The 13,442-nt window shown below is 39.7% G+C and overlaps 1 protein-coding gene across 8 annotated transcripts in view; it reads right to left on the reverse strand.

The window, feature by feature from the left end:
• Window positions 1-13,442, reverse strand: part of LRFN2 (leucine rich repeat and fibronectin type III domain containing 2) — a 160,094-nt gene that overhangs the window by 2,994 nt on the left and 143,658 nt on the right. The window lies entirely within an intron of this gene.

The following is a 13,442-nucleotide window of genomic DNA, read 5'->3' on the forward strand; positions in this document are numbered from 1 at the left end:
CAGACCAAACTAGTCTGGAGTTTTTTTCTCCTCACTTGCATCTGTCCTAATCTTAAATATATTCAAACCTGAACAAATAACTCAGAATAAAAATATGTGCCTACAAAGAGCAGTTTTTTCTGCGTGTGCAAATGACCCTTGCGCTTGCTGAGTCTGAACCTGGCAGCTGCCACATTGCTTCACGGGTGCCTGAACATTCACTGTCTAACATCAGCAGGCTGCTTACTTTGTGAAGACAAGGGGCTACATTCAGTTCTCTCATTTCCTGAGAATGCAAGGCAGGCAACCACTTCTCTCTCTTTCTCCACTCTCCCACCTACTTTCCCCATCCTCCTACTCCCCACTGTGGAAAATATCTCCTAGAAATGCAGCTATCATCTTCTTTGCCAGAAATTTCTTCTTGCAACCACCTTTCTCTGTGTGAGTGAGAAAGAAATACTGGCATTGGCAGTATGGGCTGTGGAAGTGTGAGGAGAGGTAGGAAGATGCAGGGATGGAAACAAGAAGGATTCTTTAAAATATGTAACTCTACTCCAGCAGAAATCCACTTTCAAAAACCAATTACCTAGGCCCAAGCTGAGCTCCAGTTTGGTCATTTATGGATATTATTCCTTGCTGCCATAAAACTTAAGCAGTCATTTGAACTCATGCAATAGAGCATCACTAGCATTAAAAATTAGCAAATGAGAATGCACATGGCCTAGCCCCTCTTCAAACTGGTGAAAATTGCAGCACATCGGCGGAATACAGTGGAGAATCCCCGATTCGGTGCCTGGTGGGTAGCCAAGAATAAAACCAAAGAGATACCCCATGCATATTTCTTTTTACTTCCACATAACAGACTTGAGTGAGAGAAAAAAGCTGAAATTAAAACCAGCCCGTTCTGACTTAGAGCTGCAATTCTTTAGCACCAGCAACGAGGAAGCCCTGCAGGCACTAACACCACACAGCAAGCTGGTGTGACTGTAATTGGGACGGTAAGGGCTGGCCAGAGGTAAAAGGCATACTCCTTGTGAGAGTGCCAGGCTCTCTCAGCCTCAAATCACCATCACAGCTAGCATTAACTGCGGCCCTGCAGAGGCCCTTCTGTGCAGTGGGAGGGAACAGGCCTGCACAGAGAAGCAGCAACGTCAAGGCACTGCAAAGATGAGCTTCTGATCATCTTTGCATTTACGCATTCACGCCACTTACACAACCCTTCAGTCTGGCCACAGGTGAGGATGTGGCTCCTTTTTAAAAAGCAAACAAAACCACCAAAAACTCTGTAAGGAAAAGAAATATTCATGAGAGACACCTGGAATATAAACATCACCTGGCACATTTACACAATGCTATATTTGAGATGCTGTGATTCTATTATCATCCTAATGGAGACGTTTTGCACAGACATAGATGAGCTATTCAGAATGAGCTGAGAGGTCATAAAGCAGCCCTCCTGGAAAATTCCAGATACGGTTGCTAAAAGAGTCAAAATGGTTGGTCTTAAGCAATTTCTAATTGTTTTCCTGTCCCTGTGGCTCTGGGAACAACACACCACAGCGGCTGGGGCAATGCCTGCACTCTGTTCAGTTGTTCAAGGAGTTTTATATGCACACACCAAGGATGATATATGGAATAACGGAATACTACTGATCTTCAAATGTAGGATCTTCAAACTCTTGAACACTTTCACCAGTTGTTTCATACCTCCTTCTGTATCACCTAGTGCTATCTATACTCCACTTTCCACCATCACTCACAGCCATGTGCTTAAAAAATTCTGCAGTGCATAAGTCATTCAGAAATTATTTTGCTGTGAAACCTCATTACAAACAAGTAGCACTGTTAGCAGAAAGAATAGTCAGCCCTATAAAGTGGATCTGAACTTGTGTCATAACTCTCAAAAAACAGAGCTATAGCACCATCTGTAAGAGCGGTTCATTTTGCTTTGCACTGATGAAACAGAGACCTCTATATAGTCTCCAAGTGAACAGCAAACAACTGGGTTTACATAGTATATAGCTCTGTACGTATCTTATGTATTTGGAAATACATTCCTTCAGCCCAACACACTATGCCAATTTATACAGAGTGAACACTGATTAACTTCAATCATTTACAACTTGTTTTCTTCAAATATGATTACACTTAAGCTTCCAGGGAAATGCTACTGCCTGGAATATCTCACAGACTGGCAGGTAGTGCTAGTGACATAAAATGTAAAGCCAGTCTATTTTTAAATGTACAGCAGTGAGGCCATAACCACTCCTAAAGCTCTGCCAGGTTAACTGTATTGAAACTTGCCATAAAAGCTCATCTTAGCCTTTAGAAGAAACTGAGTCATTTCTAAACTCAATCAGTCCTGGAAGCTACAGCTGTGATAATATTGGGACTAATAATAGCTTTATAAAAGATCACAGTTGCAATCCCAATTACGGAAAAAGCAATCAGCTCTCCATATACATCTAAAATGAAGAATTTTGGATGTTTCCATAAATAATCTTCAAATGTTCTTGTAAAGTATTCAAATTAATGTTATTGTTAAAGAACAGCTGAGCATAGGAATAAGCACCCAATTTCAAGAGTACTAGGAGTTAAGTAATTAATCTCAGACTCAGTTTTCTAGCTTGCAGGGAAGATGATCTTGTTTTCACGAAGTTGCCAAATTGTAAGAGTATTTTGGCATTCCTCCGTGCTTTAGTTCACCCTCCCCAAACACACTGCCAGTCAGCTATGATGGATGACATCTCTTAGCGTTGCCTGCACCTAAAATCGATGAAGACACATTTTCACTCTGGGCTATTGATGACTTTTTGATTGTCCCCAACACGGGTAGCTACAAGATGCCACTCCAATCTTTGCTTTGCTGCCTAACAGGGGCAGTATCTTCATGGCTGCTTTGTATGTCCAGCACCCTCAGTTATGGACCAGCATGCCCTGTCATTGGAGCTCAATAGCTAGGAGTTGCCACAAATCTGAAAGAGGCCATTTAAACTGTGTCTAGTCAGAGATCCTGCAAGGCTTTGTTCAGTCAATTCATTAGCTTAACACAGAAAGTTGGTTTCAGGTAGAAAGAATCTATAGCATGGTTCACTGGAGATCAAACACAGCTTTTGAAAGTTGTTAGCTTTTGAAACTCAGAAGATCCTAGTGCTCACTTGTTAGCCCTCAGATAGCAAACATACAGCAGTATCTTGAGGCAAGAGCCTAATAGTGTCCACCTGCTCTTCAGCCTGCACCTGATCACACAGGGCAGTGTGATCTTGTAGAAATGCTTCTTATCACGGAAAAGGAATAGAGATCTGAGTTTGATACTATAAGGAAAAAAAAGACTAACAGTTGACTAACTACAAGATGAGATCAACTAGCAAAACATTTGCTTATTTTTAAACTGATGATAGGCTATGATAGGTTTTAATGTTTACAGTTAAAGGAGCCTGGGAACAGTGAGGACTGGGAAAGCAAACAAATACTCAAATATGTTAACACTGTAAGTGTAAATGTCATCCCAGCTAGAACAACAAGAAATCTGAAAATCTTCTTATGGAAATTTCACTGTCCAGACACATAAAAAGCAGCAATTTCTGTCTTTCTCCTCTGGTTTATTTTCTTTGGGGTAGAAAGAGCAGGCAAATCTCCTTAACATTAGTCCCAGGATTTCATTACCTGATTCTTAAGCTAGTTTCTGAATCCTATCTGAAGGTCAAATGCCCCAAGGAAAACTATTCATATAAGAACATGGTTCTGACCTCTCTACAAATCTTGCCTCTAAGGAATGAAATGAGCATAGAAGTCTTACAACTGACCTTCTTAATTTAAAAAAAAAACACCTCTTCTCTTGCCCTTTGGCACAACAGCATCACTTATTGGAAGAGGAGGAGACCTATGGCTAGGATTAGGGCATGGCATAAGCATCTGAAATAGAACAGCAATAGACAGATGCTCCTATGAGAGTTTATGTGTGATGAAGGGCTATGAAGCTGAGATGAAAGTTTCCAGGGCTTTTGCAAATAATACATCCCCTTCAATCCATGGAGATTTAGGTCTCATTTTGTGAAAGCACCAAAATAAGACCATGAGACTCTTTTTTTAAAAACAATGGAAGGATAGTGCTAGCACCCTTCTTTGAAGTCAACTTTATTTTCTACCATCTCCACTAAAAAGTCCTTGTGATGTCCTTGTCGACACAACATACGGAAAGCAAGCAATTTTGTAATTAATTATTCACTTCAGTGTGTGGTGATATTAAGAAAATTAGAAAATAAATTACTTAGAAATGCAGGAGAAAAAGGATTGCTGCAGACTTTACTCATAATCCCAGATGCAAGTGAGCACTGAAGCTTGCAGGGAGTGAACTGTGATGAGAATTTAGGAGATGTGATTTTTATTCTCTATTTTATCAGTTACACTGATATCAGGCTCTACTTTATCAGTAACTCTCAGTTCCTGAGAAATCATTTTGCTGTACTGTAAGTCTCCTCATTTATAAAATGAGGATAATGCCAGCAATCTCTTTTCAAAAGAGGCCTGTAGTGTATGGAAGGAAATTAGTAGATATTATGATTACACTGCAATATACAAATGGGTTCTTTTCTTCTTTGTAGCACTGGGGATTAGGAGGAGTGAACTGCTGGTTAATACTGTGGTTATGCAAAACAGACAAATTAGAAAAAAGACAGATTAGGTTAATTGTCTAGGCAATTCTGTTCCTTTTTTCCACCGAAAGAGGGGTATGATACCATCTAGTTTTAGCCTGAAACTGCTTTAATCACAGAACTTGCAGGGAACTGTCAAGCATTCAATTCCTTTGGGAAGGCACTTGCAACTCCCAAAACTCAGTTTTATACTGACCTGCTAGACTGTGTTGCTTTTCTCATGGACCTTTTTTTTGTACTATTCGGGGCCATATGCCATCTGTATTGCAATATGATTTCTCCTTTTGAAGTAAATGCTAGGAGTTTAAAATGGAAAGTCATGCTAATTTATTAAATGCTTGTATCTCAGGAAAAAGAAAAAAAAAAGAAAAAAAAAGCACCTAATTGCCTGAGTGTGAATTTTCTGTGCCTAAACTGCTCAACCCAAACTCTTCCTGTAAGATTCTTTGTCTACATGCCATGTCCCAGGGCAGACACCTCACAAGAAATGGTCCATGACTCCGCTGCTAAATCTATATATCAAAACCAGCTCTTGGAATATTATCTCCTGAACCATGCTGGAAAAAGCATCAAGGAACTGTACCAAGATGTTAGCAGTATAGGTGATGGGGTTCTGGGTCATGGGAATGTTTCTGGGCTCTCATTAATTTGTCAGCACAGCTGTAGCCTGGACATTATGAAGCAACTGCTCAATGGTTGTGCTGAATTGTCACCATGCACTATAGTTTGTCATGAAGAGGGGAAAAGGAAAACAAAGAGAGGTGCCAGGGTGAAATAGCTAGTGTCCTGTAAAATCATATTCCAGTTAGTTAGCACACTAACTTTCCTGTCTAGTAATGCCTTAGTATGAAACAAACTTCCTCTTTCACAAAGTTGAATTCACAGAAGTGCAAAATATTACTCTGATTGCTCTCAGAACTAGAAACTGATCCAGAAAAGGTTAACACTTGAATTTTCACTTATGAAAATCTCAAGCCAAAAATGCTCATTTATTTCATCAATATTTTTTTTCCCTATTTTAAAATCTTTGGGTTTTTTCCTTTGTTCCAATTTCACAGGTAATTCTAAAACAATGATGAATCCAGCTAATCTTCCTTAAAAGTATTGTAAAAAGGTCTGATAGAGTCCTACTTCTCAGGTGAAGTGTCCACCTTCATCCCCATGGGATTAAAGTAGGATGGTAGAGAAAGGGGAAAGGGAAAGTATCAATGGTGACACATGGAAGGAAGACTTGTTAAAGAGCATGTAAAAAGAGGGGGTAATTGGAGGGTGGAGTTCATTGCCTGGTGGATGTAGTTCAACAGTACACAGACCTTGCTTCTTACCCAACAGAGATAGTAATGAGGTGTTATTTCATTAAGGACAGGTAAGGAAAAAAAAAGGAGGAGAAGGTTGAAGTGAGAGAGAATGCAAGAAGAAAAGAGGATAATGAACATTGGTGGCTCTGACAGTGCTAGGGCATTAGAAAATGATAGAAAGACAAAGCAGCCTTTGGCAGGGCATGATCAGGCATGTGGCTACCATCAAAATGATGGAAGAAGTCCAGGTGGTCACTGAATGGGGACCAAGATCACAAAACCAGCTCAAACATAGGTGAAGGTCTTTCAGCAAAAACAAGACAATTAGAAAGATAATGAAGTGAATCAAGGCAGCAGAAAGTGTTCAGATAGTGGACAGATATTAAGGTGGCTGGAGAAAAAGGCAAAAAAAGATCGGAGGGAGAATAGAAAGATCTAAATTGAAGTGAAAATGTCACACATGATGTATTGCCTGGGAGCAAAAGGATGTAATTGACAAATTTGGACTGCACACTTGGCATTCTTCTCTGCTGCCAACTTTTGTAATTTCCTTGAAAGTTTTATGGTGTATCCTGGTGTCATTTTTTGCTGTGTTTTTATCCCAAAAGCCCCAGTTTCTGCAATCATGGAATGAAAGTAGAATCTAAAATGATATTAAAAATAAAGTAAGCTAACAATGGAGATTAATTTCTGACCCTTCAAACTTCTAAAAAAGCCCTTGACTATATAACTTCAGATCATCCTAAAGCCTCAGGAATCAAAAAACAAATACAAAGTACCAAGTATATTACTGTGCGATATCTCAGTCTTTTGCCACTTGATTCAAGGTTTTTTAATCTAAGAATCTGAGAAAGACTGAGACCTACTGTGACCCTCATCTCAAAAAAATGACAGTTGTATTTCTGGTGTCCTGGGAAAAAAGATAGTTGTTAGTATTAGCAACAGGGTGTAATTCCTCTGTCAGTCATGCCAACATAAGGAAATGTCAGATAATACCAGGAGGTAGCCAGACTTGCTCAGTAAACACTAACTCAACCCAGCATGAATAATTTCCTGCATTTTTTATTTTATTAGTTTTTGGGGGGTTTATGACATACAATCATAATTTTGCCTTCAGATGGAACATTTATTATTAAACACAAATCCCTTCCTGCTTTTCTGAATCTTGTCTCCTCATCACTCATGCATCTAGCTGCCCTTCAGAGAATCTGTCTTGTCAAGTGAAACACATAGTACATATAATTTCATTATTATTTCCTAATTTGCTTATGCTTTTTTCTGCTCATTTGGAAAAGTGGGATGGGAGGTGGGGAAGAGAAAACAGAGCCAAAAGCAATTGATATGTCTGTCACAAGATAGTGAGTGAGGGAGATACTGATAATGAATATATCCCCTGTGCTACAGGAGAAAGGAAAAAAATAACCCAGACATTAAACTACTAGCTCAGAGAATATAAATTCCTCGTGATATCTGATAGGCTGCTGAACGATGTCCCCTGGGGATGCACTGAAGTCATTCAGCAGGTGACAGAACAAAGCATAGGCTTCTGGGGGATGTTATTGCACAAGGCTGAGGAAAGGGAACCATGGTACCAGGTATTCTGCTCCCCTCCATTACCCATTGCTCTAAGAAAAAACGCTCCTCTCTCTATTATTGCCAGCCAGATTCTTGCAAACAATAGGGAACTACAGGCAGGCAGAGCTGGTGAGGCACTTCTAGATGAATGACGACCACCAGAAACATCCCGTAATGCCCTGAATCAATGAAGGTGGTCAGTTCAGCTGTCCAGGTGCAAGCTACTGCTCCGAGATAACCTCATTTCGGTTAATGTTGGTATGACAACACAAAATTAGACTCTGATTCCCTGATCTATGCTACAATTTCTTTCACAGGAAAATGACAGCAGCAGGCATTTAGTGCCCTGATTGTTAAGTTTTATCTTTAAAAGGAATGCAGACCAACTCTAGGAACTTTTGACAGCACGAAAGATAAATGCAGTGACACCCAAGCAATTCAGCTACAGACTGAACACCTTTCACCTCAATATGCCTGAGACAGTAACTGCCTTAGAAAAAAATCCTTACTCTAATTCAAATCCAACTAAAATATATTTAAACTCATTAGCAGAGTAATTGAAAGCCCACACAATATTTCTGTTAGTAAATGTGAAGCTGAAGTATTTATGGAAACAATGAATAGCCACACTAATAACTTCACCCTGTATCATGCTAATGTAGAGTTAGAAAGCTATCACAATTCACAGCAATGTTTCAAAAAGCCAGACAGTAAATTTGAGTTTAAACAAAAAATACCTGAAGTCACTAAGTTATACTACTTGTAGTTGCAACCACATGTTACAATTACTCCATTTCTAAAGATGGGAAGAGATAAAAGTTATCCATGAAAGGTGTGTTCAAGTTATGAAGTGTGGGACCTGGGACACTCTTTTCCCAGGTTTTTATGGACAAATGGCCCATACATTTGGCTGAAGTGCCATGCTTATTCTCCCTGACTCAAGTAATTTCGAACTCTTATAGGCAGAGGTGCACAGTTACACCAGAAAAGGTCATCCTGCCATACCAACAGAGGTTCCCAGAAGAGAAGCAACATTAGAAGTAATAAGCACATTTAGAAGCTCAGAGGAAATTAATTTGCAAGAGGGGTTCTGCTACTTTACTGGCAGAACACAGCTGTGAGATTCAGCTATGTGCTGTCCTTTCTTGAGAGTTACAAGTGGGGCTTTCCATTTATTTCCAGGCAGTGAAATCTGTGCAAATTATAATGATAGGATCAAAGAGAGCTGACTGGGATCCAATAGTGCTTAACAGCTGGCCATCCCGTTTTTCTGTAAGAGCACATGTGAGCTGAGGTCAAGAGGAGGATCTTCAGTGACTTACTAGCAGTTTTTCATGCTTACTACTCAGAGCACTTATGCTAGATTGCAACTCACACATCCTGAAGAAACTCTGTGTTCTATTACACAGGCTAATTTTATCTCCAGAAGGTTGTGCTGGAATGACAAAAACTCCAGGCACTGCCTGAAGTTATGGTCACCCGTGTTTTGTAATTGAGTGGCCAAAGCAGGCTCCAGCATGTTGTTTCAGACTCTTCTGTCACAAATGGATGGGAGAAGTGTGGTGCCAGCTAACAGCTGACAGGGCTATTCTAACTATTCCAACCAAAAGAAAGAATCTTATTGAGTGAATAGCAGGTCTTACATCCACAGAAACTGTGCATCCACTGATAAATCAGTCTGTGTAAAAAATGTTTCAACATCAGTTTAAGACACAATTTATGCTGTATTAAAAAGTTTAATCACCTATCATGTAATTGTTCCCCTGCCTCAGTGACTGAACTTGTTATGGATAGTTTCAAGAGATTGCGAAATGTTATCTACCAGGCTCTCAAGCATCTTTCTCACCATGAAGGTGAAAAAATGAGTTTAATTCCCATTGGAGAGGAAGGGAGAACTGCATTTGCCAATTCACCAAAAATGAGCTAAAGAAGTATCAGCTCACCAGAGATACAGCTAGAGTATATCTATATTCAGAAAAAAGCATAAGCACAATTTAGAAACATGAAAAGGTGTTTATTTGGAGATTTTTACCATCACAAGCAGGTTGAAAGGCAAGCAGGAAAACTGTAAGATTGAGGACCCAACCCTCCAGCCTCTCACCAAACAATGGAAATACCTTTTTTACTATCTAAAATGCATGTAGAATCGCTTGCTTCTTGTAAATTAAGAAAACTTAATGAAAAACACTAAGGGAAAGTTAGAATAATACACTTTTAGTATCAACCATCAAGCTTTTAGATTCTGAGTTAGAAGATGGAGAAAATCTTTTGCAACAAAATTCTCTGTGAAATGTGCACAACAATGCACAAGTTGAAAAGAACCAGGATGATTCAGGGTGAGTTTTGCAATAACATTGTGGAAAAAAAATGTTTTTTTCAATTGCAGAATGAGAACATGGGCTACAAAAATCACTAATGGTCAAAAGCATTATCTCCTAGGGGGAAAAGGAAAAACAGGAAAAAGAAAAAGCAGCAGATAGGTAATAAAGGAATTTCCTAAAGCAGAGCTTTGACATTTTGCCACTTGCTGTGCATTGCACACAAAGCAAAGGAATAGGAAGGCTAGAAGGACTAGATAGGCTAGAAAGACATGGAGATGTTGAAAGTCAAGAGTGCTTTACGAAAGGCCAGAACACAGTTACATCCTTTCAGTTTGTGATACCAAAATTAAATAAAAGCATTTCTCAGCAACCAGACATACATGTTTGTTTCAAAGCTGAGCCTGGACCAAAACCACACTGTGTGCAGTATGACAAATACATTACTGAAAAGGAAGGTAAAATCCATGCACTAAGAAAACAAGTTTAAATTCATATTGACCCCAGGAGGAAGAAAAGGAGAAGTCTATGATAGATTCCAATTGTAGTATGATATTATTGCCTGGAAGGAGCTTAGGCAAGTGCTACAGCTTTCTAGAACATGAACAAAGTGTAATAAAAAAGCAGTCTACTAGTTCCTTACATGTTGCAAATGAGACCCAGAAAACTGAAAGAAGCTGATATGACTCATCTGATAGACTAATGGCATGACCCAAAAACTGAACATAAGCAGTCCAGAACCCCAGGCTGTGCATCCCTGCAGTGAACACATCGCAAAGAGGAAAGCATGAGCAGTGTGTGTTGATTTTCTTCTGCTAGGTACTAACCATATGCTTTGCAAATACCTTTTTGGCCCTCCTCATGTTACTTTTCATGCATGGAAAGTACACAGCAGGTTTGTAAGTACTTGGAAAGGAGTTAAACCCTACTTTTAAACAAGGTTATGTATTAAATGAGATTACAAATGTAAGACTGCTCGAATTTGGTGTATTATTTTATTTCAGAGACCCACAACTGATCTGTTTAGTTTTGATGGTGTATTAAGAAGAGACTAGAATTTCTCCTCGTATTTCAATTCTCCAGTTGATTAAAGTTTTACTTGGCTCCTGAGATTTACCCATTTACAGCTTAAGTTACACAGTTTTGCTGAATATAGTTTTAGGATCAAATAGACTTACACAATGAGCAGCTGATCAGCAGATACTAAGCTTTCACATGAAGACAGATCGGCCAGGTTTGTTACTTCTTTACCATGATTAATTATTAGTCATCATACCTGAAGGTTTTTGCAGTCGTGGATATTTCATTGTCCATCAGTAAACAGAAGCTTCTACATGTTATAGGCATCCCAACGAGGTCATTGCAGATAACAGAAAACAACTTGTGAAAGATTTCATTGAAAAATTCTATAAGTACTGTGGAATCACATGTGTAAGAGCACCCTGAACTGTTGAAAATTAAATGAAAGTATGGATTGTTCTTTATCTTTGCTTGAAAAACTTTCAAAGCAGTGGGTAATGAAGGGAGAGGCTAACAGATTGCTCTGCTCTGCAGAGTTTTAAGTGTAAAGCCTGTATAACTCTTTCTTCTTCACCCTGGAAAATCTTTTCTGAGCTTTTCTGCTGTAACTCCAGATAGCATAAGTAAGCAGGACATGCAAAAATGACCCTGAGAGTTAAAAAGGAGAACATGGAATAAAATGCAAATCAAATACACAATGATACTAAACCCACAATTTTTGCTTGCTTGCACAATACAAAATCATTTGTCACCTTTACTATCAGACAAAGGAATGCTGTCCTCAGCCTGTCAAAATGAGGAGCAGCAGAAATTTGCCAAAAGTTCATTGATATTTAGGAGCAAAAAAATATGAGCTGAACATTGATTCATAACATCAAGCAGCATCAAAACCTCAGTGTGACCCCTCTGAACAGACTAAGGAGTAAAAAGCCAGACTATCATTTCTAGAAAGGAGGGTAAAATAAATACTCTAAAACCAAAAATCATTACATAGAAATATAAGATTTCAGGCTTCTTGGAGAGCACAGCCAGCACTGCATTCTAGGGTATGTTAGTTCTAGTTAGAATGTTTTCCCATACCTATATTTCCCATGTCAATTATCAATAAGAGCATTTGACTCAACATCTCTAATAGCCAATGTAATCCTTCAGAAGAAACTTAAGCATGTCCTTCCTTAACCACTGTATGGCCTGGGAAAGTTCCTTACATCTGCAGTCAAGAAAGAGCAAAATCTGTTGAACTCAGTAAAGCGTGGTCCCTTCTTTTCTAAATAAATGATCACTCCAGAAGTGCTGGAGTGCAGCTCACAGTGTATGAGTAAGGGAATAAAGTAGACAAGCATTTTACACCCTCATGAAGTCCCGTAAAGCTGTGTTCCACTAGCAGAACTGCTGATTTCAGCTTCTCTGCAGTGGGCTGGGCTGGAAGGAGTCCTAAACTTGCCTCTGCACCACTTGATACGCAGCTGCTGGGCTCCAAGTTCCCTTCTTTAAACCACGATTGAGACCCCTTTCTAGGTCACGCAAAGACAGTGCTGTCCACATGACGTGGAATTTGGGTAGGCACAACCATCAGTCTGTGCCAGGACTTCAGCAAGGTACAGTGTCCATCCTTCTGCTTGAGGAGAGAATGAGGGCTAGACGAGCATCTTGAGTAATGAGGTGACCTTTCCTATTGCTGGGGAAGTCAGTCAGCTCTGGAGAGAAGGGATTTATATATTTCTTTTAAGCTGAATTTCCTTACTTACTTCTCTGCCTCACCAAAATGACAGAAGGAGGGAGAGTCACCAGCAGAAGAAATGAAGCTGCAAACCTGCTGAACAGTAACTGACAAAACAGGAGGGGAGGGTGTGGCCCGTACCCAGGTGTCCGTAAGAGGAATCCCCACATCTCCACCAAAAGATGTAGCAAAAGAAGCAAACTGGGAATGGTCTAACAAGAGCTGTCTTTTGTCCCTGAAGTCTGCTTGGGAGATGCTTTTGTTTCCACAGTTCCTGGAGACACTGCAAGCAGAACACACCCTTGTTTCTCTCCTTATGCTTTTCCCAACAGACTGTAAAGGTAAGAAAAATCCTGTGTCCAAGCCCCTTAAGGGCTTTTTATCCACTTTAAGATTCAGGATTGCTTTCAGAAGAGACGTTTAGGGTGTTGTCCTTTCCTGGCCACGTGCACATTGTCTTTGCAGGTGTGCATTTGTACTATCCCACCACGTTCAGTGCAAATCTTTTTCCTAGACCTGACTGGGGGAATACTAGCTCCCCTGTGACAGTGCCACAGATTGTTACTTGGTAGTTGGGAAGTGCTGCATTTAGGGATGAAGTGGAGATAGTTGTGGCACTGCAGAAAACTTCTACGAGCTGCTGCCTTTTACATAACTTGGAGAAGTTACTATCTAATGTTCCTCGTAGGCAGATTAAAATTAACTTAGCCAACAGAAACTACAGACAGAGCCAAATGATTCCCCATAACACATGTTTTTCTCTCTTCCATATTAGCCTGACTATAAGCCACAAGTTAAAGATTAATCCGGACCTAAATTCATGTGACTAGGCATCTAATGAAGGTATAACTGACTCACGGTGATTAAATTTCAATGA

This window comes from Falco peregrinus, chromosome 11 (assembly GCF_023634155.1).
Source record: "Falco peregrinus isolate bFalPer1 chromosome 11, bFalPer1.pri, whole genome shotgun sequence".
Classification (NCBI taxonomy): domain Eukaryota; kingdom Metazoa; phylum Chordata; class Aves; order Falconiformes; family Falconidae; genus Falco; species Falco peregrinus.